The sequence below is a fragment of the Poromitra crassiceps genome (genome assembly GCF_964638095.1).
Source record: "Poromitra crassiceps genome assembly, chromosome: 8".
Lineage (NCBI taxonomy): Eukaryota > Metazoa > Chordata > Actinopteri > Beryciformes > Melamphaidae > Poromitra > Poromitra crassiceps.
The window spans coordinates 54,562,270-54,574,637 of record NC_139629.1 but is presented as its reverse complement, the minus strand read 5'-3'; the positions used below and the strand labels follow the sequence as shown (position 1 = coordinate 54,574,637).

Here is a 12,368-nt window from a genome sequence, read left to right as displayed (position 1 = left end):
CTCTCTCTCTCTCTCTCTCTCTCTCTCTCTCTCTCTCTCTCTCTCTCTCTCTCTCTCTCTCTCTCTCACACTGGTCAGGTCTGCAGTCTATATATCCCCCCCCCCATGTCTCATCTGTATCCATTTGTCTGATGTTGTTTTTTGTGTGTAATGAACAGTTTGAAATAAAGATTATTGGGAGGGATTGGGAGGGACGGGGGGGGGGGGGGTGAGCGATGGGAAGTGAAGAATTTTGGCACTTTTGCGTTGCCGTAGTGTGACGTTGTGTCTGCGTCCAGGCCATTGAGGCTAGTGTGTCCTGGCGCCATTTTATGAATGGGATTTCAGGAAGCAAACATGCGCCCAGAGTACTGATAGCAACAATCTTTGAAAAAGTCGTTTTAAACCATGACTTGTCTTCACCTATCTACAAAACACAGGACTGATTATAAAAGCGATATACGGACAATAACAGACCGGTTGGTGGCGATCATCCGCTGCCTTCTTGCAACTTCATCACAAGAAAAACAAGACGTGCACGACAACAAAGGACACTGAAAACTTCGGGGCTCTTTGAAAAGCAGATCGGTAAGAATATTTAACGCTATATTTGTAAATCCTATTGTGCTCTGCTGCGATCTTACCATTAGCCATTTCGCTGGTTAGGCAGATAACAACAAGTTAGATGGCTAATAGTTAAATGACGTGTAGACAGCTGTTTGTGTTACACATAGGCCTACAAGTAGCAGAGGCTAGCGTTAGCCACTCTACCCAGTGAAGAAATGCATGGGCCATCCACGTTTCTTGGAGTAAAACGTAAAAAGGCATCGGTTGCAAACATCTATTTTGTGCTCATTCTGGATATATCAATACACCATTTAACGGTGTTATTCGGCCGTTTAACGTTAACGTACATAATTCCGTTTGCTTTCGCGGCTTATTGATTAAACTAACGTTACAGAGTACAGACCATTGTTAGTGTGTTGCTGCTCACGTTAATTTACTGCGTGCATATTCTTCTGTTTGCGTGCACGGCCATGTAAGATGAGATCAAAACTAACGTTACAGACCGTTACAGTCTGTGACTGTTAGTCTGTAAATCGTTTGTATTATTTTATTTCCTTATCCCCACACTGATGCAAGCTCTATTTTGGACCAAACAGGCTTGAGATGAGCCATGAGTCCAGCAGCTGCATAAAAAAAATGTGAAATTATTATCGCTTATCGGACAAGAGAAGCAGATATTTGTCTGTTATATGTATCAGCTTAAAAATCCATCCTAGCAGCATCATAAAAGGCATTCAAATAGCTATTTTATTTTAAATAAGTAGCTCCCTTTGTTTGTTTCAGGTTGGGTCAATGGACAGCTTTGTCAGAGACACATTGGCGGAGTGGCAACTTCAAGACCTCGTAGATAGTTTTAAAGGTAAGGTTTCTATTTTATTTTTTTATAAATATTCTTATGGAAAATTATTATTTAGCTTGGCCTCGCCTGCCCTATTGGCACGCCCGTGTGTGTGTGTTGCTTTCACTAAATATTATTGCATCAGTGATGTCACAATGCCTCCATGTGTATGTGTTTGTGTGCCTCATTATATCACTGATTACATCATCAGTAGGCATTTTGGGCCCTATTCTCCCACAAGCCTTCGGCGCTAAAACGGGCCTTAAACGCAAAAAAACGTGCCTTGCGCCTGTTTTGGGACGATATCAATATGGCTTTAGGCTGCCAAATGCGCTTTAGGCCGAATGGGCGTGGCGCAGTCCCAGAATGGGCGAAAGTGGGCGTGTCGGCGCTAACTACCGGCGTACTGCTATCTTCGCACCTGGCCTACATTTAGCGCCTTGCGCCTTTGAAAAGCAGGCCTATTCAGTGGGCCAGTCCCTACCCTCTCTCCTCTGTCACCCTTCTCTGTGTCACTCTCTCCCTCTCTCCTACTGACAGGAGCAGGCATTGGTGTGCGTTTACCAGTTTATTGTGAAATAAATCCTTCCGCGTTGAGTTACTGTCACAAGCCTGTGTGACAACGCGTCCAGCCTGGGTAAAACAACTCCGTCCGTACCGCTTTGAGGCTGCAGGCAGTCTGACAGGCACAATACGACTGTCTCTCTCTGACTGCCTGTGAATGCCCCAGCATGCAATTGGGTACTCAATTTCGCTACTAAATAGCAACCAAATGAGGCGAAATAGATATAAAAGGTTGATCTAAAATAATGTGTAATGGTAACTGTTACGACCCGGCCTAGGGGAACCGGATCGTACATGAAAAGAGCCCCATCCTCCCCAGAGCTCAAGAACAGCCACAGAACAAGTTGTTGGGATGTAAGAAGTAACAATGAATTTATTAACAAACAATTAAACAAAACAGAGGATTGCGAATTACAAAAGCAAAGGAATCTAAAACTGGAGGTTGGCTTCAGAGTAGGCCAAAGCCCAAAAAGATACTACCTAAAGGTTTAAAGCTTACCTACCAAAATAAGAAGAAGAAATCAACATACATCATCTGACCTCCCTAACTACAAAAACAGGAGAAAAAGGGGGTTAAACATAAATGGCGGCCTACTCTTACAGCTCCAGTAAATAATATGCTACAGATCAAATGTGGCTGGTTGAGGTCTGGGCAGTCTGGGTTGTGGCCCTGCGCACCAGCCTCTGGTTGTTGGATCTCCTATAAGGGCTGAGCCTTCCCACCTCCAACCAATCACCGCTCCTGATTTCACATCCACTCACACATACACACCTGGAACCCATGCACACAATCACTCAGACAATCAGGGGAGGGAAACACAAGCAATTAATGGAAAATCAACTTAACATAAATCCAAAATACGACCACAGTCGTAACACCTCCTTTCCCCAAGAATTAAGCATCCCCCTAAGATGCTTAATTCATGCAAAAGAGCGGGACAGTGCATCGGCTATAACATTCTCTGTACCCTTCTTATGGAAGATTTCCACATTAAAGTCCTGAAGGATAATGGACCATCGCATCAGCCTCTGGTTGGAATTACGCATCTGCGCCAGGAACACTAGTGGATTATGGTCTGTATAGACCTGCACCGTCTGTGCGCTAGATCCCACGTACACCTCGAAATTCTGCAGGGCGAGCAGCATAGCAAGAGCTTCCTTTTCAATTGTACTATAGTTTAGTTGGTGTGTATTAAACTTTTTAGAAAAGTAGCATACAGGATGATCAATAGACTGCTCGTCTTCTTGCAGAAGAACGGCACCAGCGCCGCGCGCACTCGCGTCAACTTCCAACTTAAAGCAGCGCGTAAAGTTGGGTGCGGCGAGTACAGGCGCACTGCACAACAAGGATTTGGCCGCATCAAAAGCAGCTTGACAAGCGGGATCCCAGGTGAAGCGTTTCAAAGGGCTGGACAGTCCTGTGAGGGGAGACACAACGTCAGAAAAGTTTTTGCAGAAGCCACGGTAGTATCCACACATTCCCAGGAAGCTGCGTAAGGCTTTCCTGGACTGTGGAACCGGAAAATCAATGACAGCCCGAATTTTAGCTGCTATGGGACGCACCTTCCCCTGTCCCACCTCCTTACCCAAATAGGTTACGGTGCCTTTTCCAAACTCGCACTTTGCGAGATTTAGAGTGAGGGAAGCCTCACGGAGTCGACTGAAGATAAGGGACAACGTTTGCATATGATCGGACCAAGTGGACGAATAAGCAACTACATCATCAAGATATGCTTCACAATTTTTCACTCCAGCCAGTACCTGATGCATAAGACGCTGGAACGTGGCGGGAGCGTTGCGCAGGCCAAATGGCATGACTGTATATTGGAGGAAATTGTCAGGGGTTACAAAGGCTGATACCTCCGAGGCCCGTGGGGTTAAAGGAACCTGCCAATATCCCTTCAGCAGGTCCAGCTTGGTGACGTATTTAGCAGAACCCACTCTATCTATACAGTCCTCCATCCTAGGGAGAGGAAACGAGTCAGGTTTAGTGACAGAGTTAACCTTCCTGTAATCATTACAAAAACGAGCAGTATTATCAGGTTTTGGAACCAACACACAGGGGGAGCTCCAGGCGCTAGTGCTGGGAATAGCCAAACCGTGCTCAATAAGGTAATTTACCTCCTGTTGCATTAGGGACCTTTTTGTTGGATTAACCCGATATGCATGTTGCTTTATGGGGGCATGGCCCTGCACATCAACGTCATGGAACAGAACAGAGGTTTGGCGAGGATGATCAGAGAAAAGTAACAAGTTATCTTCAATTAATCGAACAATGTCTGTGCGTGCAGTTCCAGACAGATGAGACAGAAACGACTCCAAATTACGCAGTACCTCTGAATTTCCCAAACGAGCTGCTGGCAAACAACCACTTTTCTCTGATATCCCGTCTTCAGAAAGATGATACGGAGGGGGAGCAGCACACATGATGGCCACCGGCACAGCCAGGGGTGACGGAGCGCCCGCCCTGGAAAGATAGCGTTTAAGCATATTTACATGACATATTCTAGTTTTTCTCTTCCTGTCGGGCGTCTGAACGACATAATCTGTGTCACTAATCTTTCTTTCCACCACATATGGACCTGAGAAACGTGACTGCAGGCTGGATCCTGGCAAAGGAAGCAACACCAAAACCTTTTCGCCTGGCTGAAATACTCTGAACACAGATTTTTTGTCATACCGACATTTCATTTTAGTTTGAGCTTGTGCCAAATTTTCAAGGGCCAATTGACACACTTTGTGGAGACGCTCACGGAAAGAGCTCACATAATCCAGCACATTATGCTCAATTTTGGGTGTCTCTGACAACCACTTCTCTTTAAGAAGCCGAAGAGGACCACGCACTGTATGGCCAAACACCAAATCACATGGGCTGAAACCCAAGGATTCCTGGGGAGTTTCTCGGATGGCAAACAATAACAGAGGGAGACCCTCATCCCAGTCCCTGTTAGACTCAAGACAGTATTTTCTCATCATGGATTTAAGTGTCTGGTGAAACCTTTCCAGGGCACCTTGGGACTCCGGATGGTAAGGACTTGACCTTTTGTGTTCAATTTTAAGCTCTCTCATCACCTGTGCAAATACCTTAGACATAAAATTTGTGCCTTGGTCTGTTTGTACAATTTTGGGTAAACCAAAAGTAGAAAAAAACTTAGTGAGGGCCTTCACAACAGGTTTAGCTTTTAGTGTGCGTAATGGGATCGCCTCTGGGTACCTTGTTGCAGCGCACATCACAGTGAGGATGTACTGATGCCCAGATTTGGTTCGTGGCAGTGGACCCACACAGTCTACCATTACTCTCTCAAACGGCTCTCCCAGCACTGGAATTGGATGCAGGGGAGCTGGTGGAACAGGTTGATTGGGCTTTCCCACAATTTGACAAGTGTGACAGGTGCGACAATACTTGGCTACTTCAGTTTTTAAACCGGGCCAAAAGAAATTACGCAGCACACGGAGATATGTTTTTTTTACACCAAGATGACCAGCTAAACATGAATCATGGGCTAGACTAAGTACTTGGAGTCGGTAGGCTTTTGGCACCACCACTTGATTTACAACGTCTAACTCACGCGACACGGGGCTCCACCTTCTCATCAAAACCCCATCGTCTAAAAAGAAAACAGGTGGCGGATCTCCCCCGGCAGCTATAGCAGAAGACAAACATACAGTTAACGACGGATCACTTTGTTGAGCCTTTATCAACATTTCTCGAGTCACCTTTAAACTCAGCTCTGTCTCTACAGAGAACAGATCAGCCTCATTCACTGAGTTTAACACATTATCAAAAGTGAAGGAAACACAACGAGAGGACTCACTTTCATCTAAATTGGTCATAAATGACTCCGACAGATCCACTACTTCACCCATCCTACGAGCCTGCGCGCGCGTAATTGCGCACGCAGGGAACACATTCGGCTCAAACGAGGCGGCAGGGGCACACACAGGCACACACACAGGCACAGCAACAACTTCGGGTGAAGCAAACACTTTTCCTCCAGCTAAATCATTACCCAAAATGAACGAGACACCACTAATAGGTAGCCGAGGGCGCACGGCTATTTTCACATGTCCTGTCACAAGAGGCGAACACAAATGCACCATATGCAATGGCGCTCGAAGCACACTCATCTTAATGCCCCACACTAGTATATCTGAATTACACGAGGTCTCGTTCGAAAGTGGCAGGACGCTCTCCAACATAAACGAATGGTAAGCAGCTGTATCTCTAAGAATGGTTACCGGGACTTTGTCTTTTTCCTCGCCTGTCAAGGAAACAAAGCCGTGCGTAACAAACGGCTGGAAACGGGGATCCACGTCTCCCTCACACAGAGGGTGAGGGTCAGAGAGAGATGCAGGCGGGGATGCAGTTTTTATCAAACCCACACCTGCAGGAGGTTTACCGTGTCTACGTTGCTTTCTCTTGAGAGAAGGGCAGTTACCGATCAGATGACCGTGCTCGCGACAATAAAAGCACTCGCGGCTCTCACCAAATGCCGGTGATGTGCGGTTACGCACAAAAGTTGGTGATCTATTACGCACAGGCATAAAATCCTGGCCACGCGAGACTGGCAGTGCAAACTTATGAGTTAAAATGAACTCATCTGCCAGCACGGCGGCTTTAGTCACGGAGGTAACCTTTTGCTCATTTAGGTAGACAACGATACGGTCGGGAAGACACTTTTTGAACTCCTCCAACAAGACTAACTCTCTCATCTCCTCCACAGATTTAACGCTACACGATTGGCACCATTTATCAAACAACACACTCTTCTCGCGTGCAAATTCAACATAGGACTGATTGGCAGTTTTCGCACTATCTCTAAATCGTTGTCTGTAGGCTTCAGACACAAGCTCATAAGCCTGTAAAACAGTTTTCTTCAACAGCTGATAATCCATGCTTTGTTCAATGGACAAACTCGTACAAACCTCCTGTGCTTTACCAACAAGTTTGCATTGTAGTAAAAGTGACCAGAACTCCATGGGCCATTTTAATGTAGTGGCTATGCGCTCAAAAGCGCTGAAATAAGAGTCCACCTCAGACTCACGGAACTGTGGGACCAAACCGATGTGCTTACTCAGATCAAATGCCGAGACAGAGCTGCTTGTGCCTTGTTGGAGTAATTGGACGGGGGTGGAGACCACAGGTGCTCCCCGTTCCAATTCAAGAGCTCTGACGCGGAGATGCATGGCCTGCACCTCTAGCTCTCTGTTTTTTCTCTCCGCCTCCTTTCCCTGGAGGGTCATTTGGAGATGCTCAAAACCCCCAGCAAGCTCATGGGCAGGACCGGACCCCACACCAGAAACGAACCCGCCAGCAGCTCCCGCCACTTTCGCGTCCGCCCCTGCTGTATCAGCTCCGCGATCCCCCTCACCTGCCACCAATGAGGGAGACTGAGGCAGCACACCTTTCTCCACCAACACATCACACAGCTTCTTTTTTACGTCTGCCTTCCGGGCACTGAAAAGCACATCAATTTTAAAGTGGGTTGCCACAGCCAACAAGTCATTTTTCCTACATTTATCAATTATGTCCCATGAAGGACTCTCCACAAATTCCTCCACTATCTCCATTTGAAAACAGAAAAGCCTACACACAATACAAAAACTGCCAAACAGAATTATGAAAACTACTTACCATGACTTACCATAACACGAGAAGAAAATCCCGGACGAGCCCCCAATTTCATGTTACGACCCGGCCTAGGGGAACCGGATCGTACATGAAAAGAGCCCCATCCTCCCCAGAGCTCAAGAACAGCCACAGAACAAGTTGTTGGGATGTAAGAAGTAACAATGAATTTATTAACAAACAATTAAACAAAACAGAGGATTGCGAATTACAAAAGCAAAGGAATCTAAAACTGGAGGTTGGCTTCAGAGTAGGCCAAAGCCCAAAAAGATACTACCTAAAGGTTTAAAGCTTACCTACCAAAATAAGAAGAAGAAATCAACATACATCATCTGACCTCCCTAACTACAAAAACAGGAGAAAAAGGGGGTTAAACATAAATGGCGGCCTACTCTTACAGCTCCAGTAAATAATATGCTACAGATCAAATGTGGCTGGTTGAGGTCTGGGCAGTCTGGGTTGTGGCCCTGCGCACCAGCCTCTGGTTGTTGGATCTCCTATAAGGGCTGAGCCTTCCCACCTCCAACCAATCACCGCTCCTGATTTCACATCCACTCACACATACACACCTGGAACCCATGCACACAATCACTCAGACAATCAGGGGAGGGAAACACAAGCAATTAATGGAAAATCAACTTAACATAAATCCAAAATACGACCACAGTCGTAACAGTAACACAGCCTGCAATTGTAGAACATTTCAATATTGGACCAAATAAATCATCGAAATTAAAACACCACCCTAAGTGAAACATATATGTCCTCCTGGGCCTATATATATCCTTTGTCGATTTAACGTCATTTAGATAAGTGTCAGCGGAACGCGCTTCATGAACGCGCTTCTACTGTCATGTGGTATACTGTGATGTCTGCTCCAATAACTTGGCCCAACTTCACATTTAGTTTTACAATAAAAACACATTTATGCAATGACTTTACATAATGTAGGGTATATTTATGTGCATCATTCTACCTGCAGCAGGGGAGAGAAAACGATATCGTTCTGAACAAACTTTCACCAATATAAAATTAATCTCATCATATGGATAGGCTATATTTTTGTAGCTGATGCCTTTAGAACATTATTTTCACTTTGATCTTGCTATAGTGTAGCGTATTTACATGCTTGCAGTATTGAAACTGCAGTTAGATTGGTTTGAGAAGCATAATAATATGGAATAATAGCCTATAATGCAGACAGACAGACTGGATGAAGGGGGGGGGGGGGGGGGGGCAGAGCGTTTGGCTTTCGTCTGGTTTTGCGGGATCACTGGAATTGGAGCTAAAAAGGCAAGCGTGCAATTCGTTTATTGCAGTTATCCAATGAGCATGACGGTGCATAATTTTACGCTTAAAAGGCGTGGTTGTAATGGTTGAGGCTGCATCTAGCGCCAGCACGACGATATCAAGTGCGCTTGTCCACGCCCACTGATTTGAGCTGCGCCAGGCGTTCGGCCTAGAAACAGCGCCGATGCAACGATAGGGACCTTTAAATACTCACACAAAGCTGCTTTATCATGTCTCCTTCCGTGCTGAGATTGCATTAGAAAACAACACGCCATAATATCTTTCAAGCAGTTTTTGTTGATCAGTGCTATCAGCAGCACTTCAATTCGTACGGTCAGTCACACACACACACACACACACACACACACACCTGTGAATATAGTATATTGGGGAGAAGGGCATGGTGCTACCGGATAATGCCGGATAATCCTGATGAACTCCACAAATCTTTGTGGACTAAAATACTATGCTACTTCCACTGGCATAGGGGTCATTTTTGGGTTAACTTATGCATTAAGGTTAGTTCTGACTCTTGTGAAGTGCCGTTTTGAATCTCTTGGAAGTAAAAACATTGAAGTGGTCCAAATATTGACCACAAGTGCACTAGTTGTTATTTTAGGGTTGATCATTCATTCATGATCTTTGATGATTCTTCATCTTTTCTGTTTTTGTTTGTTTGTAGGTTGAATCAGCGGTACAGGCGATTCACCAGGGCCGACGCGAGCTGTCAGAGGAGGCCTGCCGCTCCTACACCCGCAAACGCCGAGCTGTCAGAGGAGGCCTGCTGCTCCTACACCCGCAAACGCCGAGTCCTCATCCCCGAGGACCTGAAGCACGTCATCGTGGACGACCAGCATGGCATGCTGTACTGCTACGTGCCCAAGGTGGCCTGCACCAACTGGAAGAGAGTGCTCATGGTCCTGACAGGCGTCGCTGGGCCCCACCAGGATCCGCTGGCCATTCCCGCCAATGAGGCCCACGGGCCGGGGAACCTGCGCACGCTGTCGGAGCCTGCGCTCCTACCTGAAGTTCGTCTTTGTGCGCGAGCCCTTTGAGCGGCTGGTGTCTGCGTACCGCAACAAGTTAACGCGCAGCTACAACACGGCGTTTCATAAACGATACGGCACGAAGATAGTCCGGCGCCACCGACCGGACCCCTGGCCGGAGGCTTTGGAGCGGGGCGATGACGTCTCCTTTGAGGAGTTTGTGTACTACCTTGTGGACCCGGCCACCCAGCGAGAGGAGCCCTTCAACGAGCACTGGGAGCGGGTGCACTCGCTGTGCCACCCCTGCCTCATCCACTACAACGTGGTGGGCAAGTATGAGACGCTGGAGCAGGACTCCCGCTACGTGCTGCAGCTGACCGGGGTGGAGGGGCAGGTCGCCTTCCCGGCCTCCTCCAAGAGCACCAGGACTACGGGCGACATGGCAGTCCAGTTCTTCCACAACATCAGCCCCTTCTACCAGAAGAATCTGTACAACCTCTACCGCATGAACTTCCTGCTCTTCAACTACTCCATGCCAGCCTACCTCAAGTTTAGTTGAGGCTGGGACTTCACTCATCCACAGACTCATGCTTGAACTCTCTGATCCTGATCTTTATGGACTCCACTATGTCACTTTCAAGGTCTGTTACTTTGCACTTTAATGCAAATTAATTTGAAAATTGCCTTTCTGTCTACCTGATACTTTGTATCAGGCCCGCTCCAACCCATTACGCAGAGTACGCAGACTGCGTAGGGCATCACGTGACTGAGGGCACCAAAAAAAAAAAAAAAAAAAAAAAAAAAATTTTTTTTTTTTTTCTGTATCGGCCTGGCCTGCTTGGTATCTAATGCCCGGCCTGAATTATGATCCCAGTCCGCCCCTGCTTGCATGTACAGTTTAACAATCACTTGTTTGCTGACATGTACAGTAATTCTAACAATTGTTTGTTTCCCACATGTAATGAAATGTGAGATACACTAGTATCGTTCATAATTAATGATTTTGCAGTCTTTCGTTTGACAGTTATTGAAAGTTTTACGGGGGGGGGGGGCACCACCGAACAATTACGCTTAGGGCACCCAAATGGCCAGGATCGGCCCTGCTTTGTATTGCTGCACTGCATACTGCACAAAGACAAATTCCTCATTTGTAACATGTTCATTATGGCTATTAAGTAAGCTTGAATCTTGAGACTATTGTTTATTTATATACTGGACTCCCCCTGCTAGTATTGACTTACAATAATTACAGTCCTTGATAATTACCCACCTATAATGACACACAATTTTATATAAAATTTACTTTTTGGAACACGGTGGAAAAGTAGGAATATCTATGATGTGCTGCTGTGCGTGACTTTATGCTTGTTTTCTATTTGTATCTTTATGACTGTTTTATTTGACTATTGCACTATTTAAGGCAGATTTTGTGATTAAAAATGTTTTTTTTTTTTTTATACATTATTTTTTGGCTTGATGTTTTCTTTAAATATATAGCCCACATAATATGCAACATATACAGAGTTGTCAAGTTTTTTGCTATTTGCAACGCCCAGTTGTCAAATCATCATCGTTTGATTCATTTCTTATGTCCATAAATAAAATAACAAAAAGTTCACGGATCTGTTCTCCTTTAAATTATTATTGTTGTATTAATAATCACATGTTATCATTTAAATCATTGTAATTATGTGCATTATTGAAGTGGTTCTCAACCTTTTTTAACCAAGTACCTCAGAAATTACCACCATATTTAGTGATAAGTAATATTTATAAGTATGAGAGGAAGGGAGCCCTGCCAGTGGATAAGCACTGCATGCATGTATTAGCATAACAATGTATAGTGGGGCTGGGAGGTGCAATACCAGCGGCATGCCATCAGCGTGCCGTGCAAGGCCCTGGTGCCGCCAGCGGACCGCCAGCGAGCCACCCCGGCGGACCGCTGTTTCACCGACTAGCACGACCGCAGCGGAGCCGCTGCGGCTGCCGACGGTGGCCCGCCGAATTGGTCTCCGGCTTGCCGCCGGCGGCCCGCCCATGATCTGCTAGCTGGGTGGAGGTCTGGAGGCAAGGCTTCTCTGTGTAACCACACAGCGTCCAGCAGTTTATCTTCATCACCCGCAGTTAGGTGCTGCTTCACCACAGCTCTCAGGTTCTGGACTTTAGAACATTTTAATTTTCACACAGTGACAGGAACTTTTCCTCCTGAACTTTACTGACAAACTTCCTTCAAAGCTCCAATAGCTTCACAGCTAACGTTAGCTTCACAGCTAGCTAAACCATTTATCTGAGTCCAGTGAGTCTTCTTCCTCTGATCAACGGAGCCCTGGTTCCACTTCATATATTCGTGATAATATCGTCCGCACATACGAGTCTTCTGTTTGTAAATTAAACTTCTTAAAGTATTATAAACGGGAAATAGGGTAGTATGCTACTGCTAGTGCTAACGTTACTCTTTGTTGTTACAAGAACGTTTGCATGATGGCACACGTCCCCCAATACCCAGAATGCCCTG

General features: G+C 45.9%; 1 pseudogene across 1 annotated transcript; it reads left to right on the top strand.

Moving 5' to 3' along the window:
* Positions 1–3,169: 3,169 nt before the first annotated feature.
* LOC310781615 (carbohydrate sulfotransferase 11-like) lies at positions 3,170–10,412 on the top strand (annotated as a pseudogene). The gene is made up of 4 exons: positions 3,170–3,338; positions 6,219–6,280; positions 7,187–7,282; positions 9,550–10,412. The product of its transcript is annotated as a carbohydrate sulfotransferase 11-like (transcript).
* The last annotated feature ends 1,956 nt before the right edge of the window (positions 10,413–12,368 follow it).